This window comes from Phacochoerus africanus, chromosome 6 (assembly GCF_016906955.1).
Source record: "Phacochoerus africanus isolate WHEZ1 chromosome 6, ROS_Pafr_v1, whole genome shotgun sequence".
Taxonomy (NCBI): domain Eukaryota; kingdom Metazoa; phylum Chordata; class Mammalia; order Artiodactyla; family Suidae; genus Phacochoerus; species Phacochoerus africanus.
Window position 1 is genome coordinate 96,628,128 of NC_062549.1, and position 8,359 is coordinate 96,636,486.

The following is an 8,359-nucleotide window of genomic DNA, read 5'->3' on the forward strand; positions in this document are numbered from 1 at the left end:
CACTGATTCCCACACACCGGTCTGGGCTTTGCAGATTCCGTCTCATGCTCGGCCCAGCCTGCAGCCCTGACCGTGACTGGTGTCTCATTGTCAACAGCCTCCACCTCCTCTGGATGGTAAGTTCTTGCCAAGAAGGGATAGAACGGAAGCAGTTGTGGTCTTGGGAGCAGCTGGTCCTTTGGGGTGTTGGGAAAGTGTGCCCAGAGAGGAAAGGGTATTTGCTGGCTTGTGCATTGTCCCCACGTCCTCCTGTGGTCCCCGACTGATTCCAGGGTCCTCGCAGTGATTTCTCCCTCAGTCTCTTGATTCCCTTCTCAAGCCCTGATTTGTCTGGCTGTGTTGCTCTTTCTCCCAGCCCCAGCAAGAGAGCAGAGACACGGAAAATCAGGGGGAAAGAATTTTATTGAGAAGCATGGGGGAAGGGACATGAAAGAGCCTGGGATACTTTTACCTGGCTGGGGCTCAGAGACAAGCAGGCAGGGTGAGCTTTGCTAGGGATCGTGGGGATGATTGTGGAGGAAATACAGAGACCTCATCGCCTTCACCAAGGAGTGTGGAATTGTGCTCTGAAGAAGTCTGGAGGAACTTCACTAGGTTTAAGCAGTTTTTTTCGTGTTCTTTTTTCGGCCACATTTGCTCCTTTGTAAAGTTTATGAAGTTGTTGCTTCCCAGGGAGGCAGATTGCTCAGCCAGAATTATTTGTGTCCTTGTAGTGACCTTGTATGGTCAGCAGGAGGCAGTGTGGTAGAAGAGACAGCTGGTGGAGAGTCTGGCCTTGTCTTGACCACAGCCTTGACGGAGAAGGACAAGAATGGGTGGTGCTTCTAGGGAAGAGTTTGAGAACATGGCATCATGCCGTCTCCTGGGAGATGAGCTGGGAGGAGTTACTGATTTGGAAAGGGAAACCCAATATACTCTGATGATGGTATCTTTCTCCTTGAGTCTGAAGAGAGGCAGCATCTTCTAAGCTGTTTGTGTTCCTTGCTGTTGCTGGAAGTGAGGGGATGGCGTGGGGCAAGGGGATGCAGTGTTTTCATAATCAGGTGGTGGAGGGTGGCTTCCGAGATGTCACTTCTGCTTCGGCAGGTATTCCTGCTGGTGGGGGGGACACTTCACTGGGGGGCACTTAACTGGGGGACACTTCTGCTGGCTGGGAGGAGGTGGGGTACACGGATTGGGAGGGCAGGGCCCAGGGACCTGGGGAGGACAAGGCCCAGGGACCTGGGGAGGGGGCTGGGGGGGGACTTTGCATTGTTGCTGCTGCTGCTGCTGGGACATTTTCCTTAGACAGAAGATAAACTGCAAGAAAGAAATGAAACAACATCAGTGGAGGGGGTTATTTGCAAATTAACGCAAGAGAGAAGCACTATCTCTTATTACTTCTTTCTTTAAGATCAACGCTCTGACCATCCTATTTCATTCCCTCCCAAGACCACCCACCCCACGGGAACCCCCACAGAGCACTGTGGCCAAAAGAGAGAATTTTTCTCGGAGGCTGCCCCACAGATGCCCAGTGCCTGCTCTGGTCCACCTGAGTGTTGGTGCCTAGACTGTACTCTGTCCTTTAAATGGAACGTGTTCACTTGGCAGGGAGACAGAGGAAAGAATGGGTTTGGAAAATGTACCTGAAAATAACAGGTATGATGTCTTTGGAATAGTCAGCTTGAAGAAAAGAAGACTGGGGAGGACAAGAGAGTACCTGCTAAATGTTGTAAGCCCTGTTCAAGAAGAAAGACCACTTTGGAGAGATTAGATAATATTGTTTCCAGATACCATGGAATGTTTTCTTTCTCTGGGACTGCACCCCCATATTTTGCTGAGGTATATCTCCCCCTTAACATTGCCCTTTGCTCTTTCAGGCAACATCTTTAGCTCTTTTGTATCATTCTTGACGACCTAAAATGGTTTTTTTCTTTTTAAGCCACCCCCCCCACCGCCTCCCCACCAAGTGGTGTGTGGAAGTTCCCTCGCCAGGGATTGAATTCGAGCCACAGCTTCCACCTATGCCACAGCTGTGGCAATGCTGGGTCCTTAACCCACTGCACCATAGTGGGAACTCCTTGACTATGTTAATCTTGACCATGGCTCCTTGATGGATAATTACTGTCCCTTCACACTGGCTGTCTTAAGAGTCAGAATCCGTAGCAGGGTCTGAGTCACTAGGAACCCCCCCCCAGCCAGACATTGACATCAGATCCTTACTGGGTGACTCATCATACTTTGGCTTGGGGTTGAAACCTTGACCCTGAAGCAAAGGAAGATTCAAGGTGGAGCATAAGAAAGAACAAAGACTGGGGCCATGAAAGCTAACTTCTGGCCTCAGCTTTACCAATGTCCATTAGGCTGAGCTGGAGCTTTTTGCTCTATATTAAAGGAAATCTCAAATTGTTAATCTCAAATTGTTTTATATTTTAGAACAGCACTTGGCAAACTTCCTGTAAAGGGCCAGATAGTAAATATTAGGCCCTTCAGGCCAGTCTGTGTCACAACTTTTCAACTCTGCCATTGCCGTGTAAGAGCAGACATAGGCCATCTGTACACGGAGGGGACAGCTGTTTTCCGATAAAACCTTTACACAGATAGGTAGGCTGTAGTGTACTAACACCTGATTCAGACCCTGATTTTCTTTCTGTTTTTTCTTTTCTTTTCTTTTTTTTTGCTTTTTAGGGCTATACCCGCAGCATATGAAAGTTCCCAGATTAGGGGTTGAATCGGATCTGTAGCCACCAGCCTACGCCACAGCCACAGCAATGTGGGATCTGAGCCATGTCTGTGACCTACACCGCAGCTCATGGCACACCTGATCCTTAACGCACTGAGCAAGGCCAGGGGTTGAAACTGCATCCTCATGAATAGTAGTCAGATTCGTTTCTGCTAAGCCACAATTGGAACTCTCTAGACCCTGATTTTCTGCATCACACACCTCTCTTGGCTCCCAGCCTGGTGTTTAATTTCTGGTCCATTTTGCTTATCTGTTCCTATTGCTGTTTCTTTTATTTATTTATTTATTTATTTATTTATTTATTTATTTAGTTAGTTAGTTAGTTATTGTCTTTTTGCCTTTTCTAGGGCCACACCCATGGCATATGGAGATTTCCAGGCTAGGAGTCTAATTGGAGTTGTAGCCACCGGCCTACGCCAGAGCCACAGCAACTCGGGATCCGAGCTGTGTCTGCAACCTACACCACAGCTCACAGCAACCCTGGATCCTTAACCCATTGAGCAAGGCCAGGGATTGAACCCGCAACCTCATGGTTTCTAGTCAGATTCGTTAACCACCGAGCCATGACGGGAACTCCCCTATTGCTGTTTCCGATCATCTGTATCCTACCACAATCCGTAACTCTACACCGTCTTCTCATTCCCTCCCGTGGGAACCTACTGATGGCCTCCTTGGGGGCCTCCCCACTCACCTGCCTCTCCGGGCTATTCTAGGCCTCCGGGATTCAAGTGGCGTGAGGAAGCTCGGAGCAGGTCCTTTTATCCTGGGCTCAGGCTGGTGGGAGGAAACCAAAGGGGTTTTCCCGTCATTTCCTGGTGTCCTGATGTCTCATGCAGTTCTTGAAGAAACTCGCCAACCCCTTTCTTTGCACTCAAAACTCTAGTTTGGCAGCTTTGGGGTGAATAACCACATTTCTATTTCCTCTGGGAGGATTTAGAATGTCTGTGTGTGATGGGTGGGGCAGAGGGATGTAGGGATAGATGCATTTTCCTCACATGATCCTTCAGTGGAATTTCGGTGAAACTGAGGAGACAAGAGGGAAGGCGTCTCTGGGCTGGGATGCCCTAAGATAGGGTCTTTTCTAAGGATGCCAGAGCTGGATCTTGATGCACGTCATTGTCCATCCTGGCATCTCCTGCCCACATTTTATATGAAGTAGATAAAGTTACCATCCATGCCACAGAGATCACGGATCAAATTAAGTTAAGATCAGGGAGTTCCCGTCATGGCTTAGCAGAAATGAACCCGACTCGTATCCAAGAGGATGTGGGTTCGATCCCTGGCCTCACTCAGTGGGCTAAGGATCTGGTGTTGCTGTGGCTGTGGCATAGGCAAGCAGCTGTAGCTCTGTTTTGATCCCTTAGCTTGGGAACTTCCATATGCCGTGGGCAGAGCACTAAAAATCAAGCAAGCAAGCAAACAAACAAACAAAACACCTTAAGATCGTTTTCCTAAAGACCATTGAGAACCTACCAGGGGCCAGATCTGTGAGTGAGGAAGGAGACAATAGTGACTAAGATGCATCCCAGGCCCAAGAAAAACTCCTAGTCTAGCAGGAGACAGATGTGGAGAGAAGGGACAGGACAACATGGCAGACATTTGCTTAACACACCACCCGTCGGCCAACTGGGAGGTTATGTGGAAGAGGACTCCCTTGTACAGGAGAGTCATTCTCCTTCTAGAGTCGTCCTGAGCTCTGGAGTTTGACTTAACCCTTCTCCACCTGCTTCACACCATCCCACGCCCAACTGTGATCCATGAAGTGATGTGTGCTCTCTCCTCCTCTTCTTCAGGACCGACTGACACACAAGTCCTTGCACTACATCTCAGATTTCCAAGGCATAAAATATGAACATCTCCCTTGGTCACTGACCTTCCTTGTTGGCCCTATGACGCTCTTTTCCTGCAGCCTGATTTCCCCCTGCAGGTACATCCTTAGGTCTCTTTCCCTGCAACAGCCACCTGGGCACCACCTCTTCCCACGTGGTAGCTTGGGATTTTTTTAGTGCTGAGAAAATATCAACAGTATGGGCAGAAAAATGGGTACCTCAAACAGAGTCTAAATCCCCTAATAATTGAGCATGGTCTACACCCTAGATTGTAGCAAAGATCCCTCATTAATGGAAAATATAATGAAAGTATGGACGTTTTAATAATGTTAAGTTTTCCAATCTGTGAACATGAAAGGTTTTCTGTTTATTTGCTCCTAAATTGACCTGTGGATTCAAAGCATATGCATCCCAGTATTAGTATTTTTGGTAGAAGCTTATTTAAAAATTAAATTTTAATATTTGATTCTATTGAATGCATTCAGAGATTTCAACACATTTTTATTGGTAGCACTTGATAAGGTTGTTTCAAAATCCACATGGAAAGACAAATGACTAAGAATATTCAAGAAGTTCTTAAAATATAATGAAGTTAACTACCAGATACCAATACTACAGTAATTAAGTCATGTGGTGTTACTGTAAGAATAAACACAAAGTCCAATGGAAGCAGGTAGGGGCTGCAGAGACAAACTCACAGATATATAGGTACTTGACTTATGATGAAGGAGACTTTCCAATGCAGTGGAGAAACGATAGTCTTTTCAATAAAAGGTACATGGGTCAATTGAATATTCCTATGGGGCTCAAAAATATACCTCGACCCCTAAAAAATTAATCTTGGATGGATTTAGATCTATGTTTGAATGGTAAAACGATAGAACTTCAAAAAAGGGAAAGAATTATCTTCACGATCCTGTCAATAGCAAAAATTCCTCAAACAGGGAATAAAAGGCATCATTATAAAGAGGGAAATGATAAATTCTAATTCATTAAAATTAAAAATTTCTGGTTGTTAAAAGACACTGCATGGAATTCCTGTTGTGCCTCAGCAGGTTAAGAACACAACGACGTCTCTGTAAGGATGTGAGTTCGATCCCTGGCTTCGCTCAGTGGGTTAAGGATATGTGTTGCTGCAAGCTAGGTGTAGACAGCAGATGCGGCATGGATCTGGCATTGCTGTGGCTGTGGTGTCAGCTGGCAGCTGCAGCTCTGATTTGACACCTAGCACAGTAACTTCCATGTGCTGTAGGTGTGTCTGTAAAAAGAAAAAAGAAGACCTTTCTATGATTGCACGAAGGCCCAGAGATGGAGAAGCTTTTTACAATACATATATCATACACATGACTGTGTCCAGAGCACACACACACACACACACACACTCCTGCAGATCAACAGGAAAACTAGAGGGATTGTGGCAGAGCAGGTATTGTCACTGTACTGGCTCGGATTGCTGCTGTATCGCAGGTTCGATCCCTGGCCCTGGAACTTCTGCATGCTGCTAGTGTAGCCAAAAAAAAAAAAAAAAAAGGGAAAGGAAAAGGAAAAAAATTGTGCTCTATGATCTCCTTTTGATAAATTTCAAGACAAGGAAGTCTAATGTGTGGTGTTAGATGTCAAGATGGTGGTGCTATTTGGGGGTGACTGCGAGGAGACACAACAGGATGGGCCACTGGGGTGCTGGGCACATGCTTTTTCTTCATCTGTATGTTGGTTACAGGGTTATTCAGCTAGTGAAAGTTTATTGGGTGGTATACTTAAAGTTTGTGTTATTTTATGATTTATGCTTCAAACTTAGGTTAAGTGAAATGTTATTTTAAAGAACAAGAGAATACCAAGTTGTTGATATTCCTGCAACGTAATGAACAAGAGGAGAGTGATACAATGAGCAAAATATGCAGTGCCATTGCATGGAATGTTTGGGGGACAGTAAAGGCTTTTGATTTTCTTCTTCTTCTTCTTCTTTTTTTTTTTTTTTGCTTTTTAGCTCCCGCTGCTCCCCGCAGCATATGGAGGTTCACTGGCTGGGGTGAAATCGGAGCTGTAGCTGCTGGCCTACACCACAGCCACAGCAACATCGGATCTGAGCCTCATCTGTGACCCACACCACAGCTCCTGGCAATGCCGGAGCCTTAACCCACTGAGTGAGGGTCAGGGATCAAGCCTACATCCTCATGGATGCTAGTTGGTTTCATTTCTGCTGATGAAAACTCCTCTGATTTTATTCTTAAATGGGAGGATATTTGATAATTTCAGCAAAGACAGTGTATAATATTAATTACATCTGGATATGATTCCTGCAGTTACTTAGATAAGGGATCGTGGCATGAGATAGGAAGAGACAAGTCAGGCGACCTTGACAGGGGTTTAGATGAAGGATAACAGTGACTCCAATTAGAATAAGAACACTGGAGATGATGAGAAGAAGAGAAGCGGCTCTTCGGGAACTTCAGGACATTTACATGTGGGAGGTGAGAACAAGAGAAATCAGAAATGAATCTTAGGGTTTAAAACTATTATTTTAAAATTTATTATCGTCCTCATCTTTATTATTTTGTTTGTGGCTTGAGCACGTTTACATATGTGGTAACATCCCTGTGTACATTAAAACTGGGTAAAAATATTTCACAAATGATAGACATGACATTATTACATAAAAAGATAATGAGCAGATAGTATACATAATTTCATTAACAACAAATTCTCCAATCTATGCGAAAAGTACAAATTCCTTGAAAACACAAGTAACAAAAACTAACACATAAAGAAAATTTGGATAGCCTTGTAGTGATCCTTTGATGTGTCAGCATGGCTAGGCTACAATCCCTAGTTTTTCAAACACTAATCCAGGTGATGCATGAAGGTAGATGTGATTAATGCTCATATACAATTGACTTTGAGTAAGGAAGAATATCCCAGATAATCTGGGCTGATCTTACTCAATAGTTGAAAGACCTTAAGAAGCGTCTTTGAAGTAACTTCAGCTCATGACAGATAGTTTCAGCCTGCCATTCCTAGCAGCCAGCGCTATGGATTTTGGACTTGCTTAGCCAGATCCCATCGTAATCATATAAGCCAAGTCCTTCATCTCTTTTTATGGCTACACCTTTGTCTTATGCAAATGCCCGGGCCAGGGGTTGAATCAGAGCTATAGCTGCACGATTATGCCACAGCCACAGAAATGCCAGATCTGAGCCGCATCTGTGACCTATGCCTCAGCTTATGGCAACACTGGAGCCTTAACCCACTGAATGAGGCCAGGGATTGAACCTGCATCCTCACAGACACTATGTAAGGTTCTTAACCCAGTGAGCTACAACGGGAACTCCCTGATCTCCTAATGTATATTTCCTACTGGTTGTGCTCCTCTGGTTGAGGCCTAGGCGATGCAATCCCTATAATTATTAGAGAACTTTAACTCATTGTTTAAAACCTCCCCGTTTAGAAAACTCTAGGTCCAAATTGATTAACTAGTGAGTTATATCAAAAACACTTAAGGGAGAAAAATATTAATCATGAATAATCTCTTTCAGAGAACAGAGGAAGAGGGAATGAATACTCACCAAGTTTTCTTGGGAATAACATAGTTTTTTTTTGTTGTTTTTTTTTGTTTTTTTTTTTTTGTCTTTTTAGCTATTTCTTTGGGCCGCTCTCACGGCATATGGAGGTTCCCAGGCTAGGGGTCAAATCGGAGCTGTAGCCACTGGCCTACGCCAGAGCCACAGCAACTCGGGATCCGAGCCGCGTCTGCGACCTACACGACAGCTCACGGCAACGCCGGATCCTTAATCCACTGAGCAAGGGCAGG

At 45.0% G+C, this 8,359-nt stretch overlaps 1 long non-coding RNA gene across 1 annotated transcript; it reads right to left on the minus strand.

Annotated features, from left to right (window-relative positions):
* Positions 1–384: 384 nt before the first annotated feature.
* LOC125128898 (uncharacterized) lies at positions 385–3,586 on the minus strand. The gene is made up of 2 exons (XR_007135336.1): positions 3,414–3,586; positions 385–1,299 (listed from the first exon to the last, which is right to left on the minus strand). It is a non-coding gene; the product is annotated as an uncharacterized LOC125128898 (long non-coding RNA).
* Between the last annotated feature and the right edge of the window lie 4,773 nt (positions 3,587–8,359).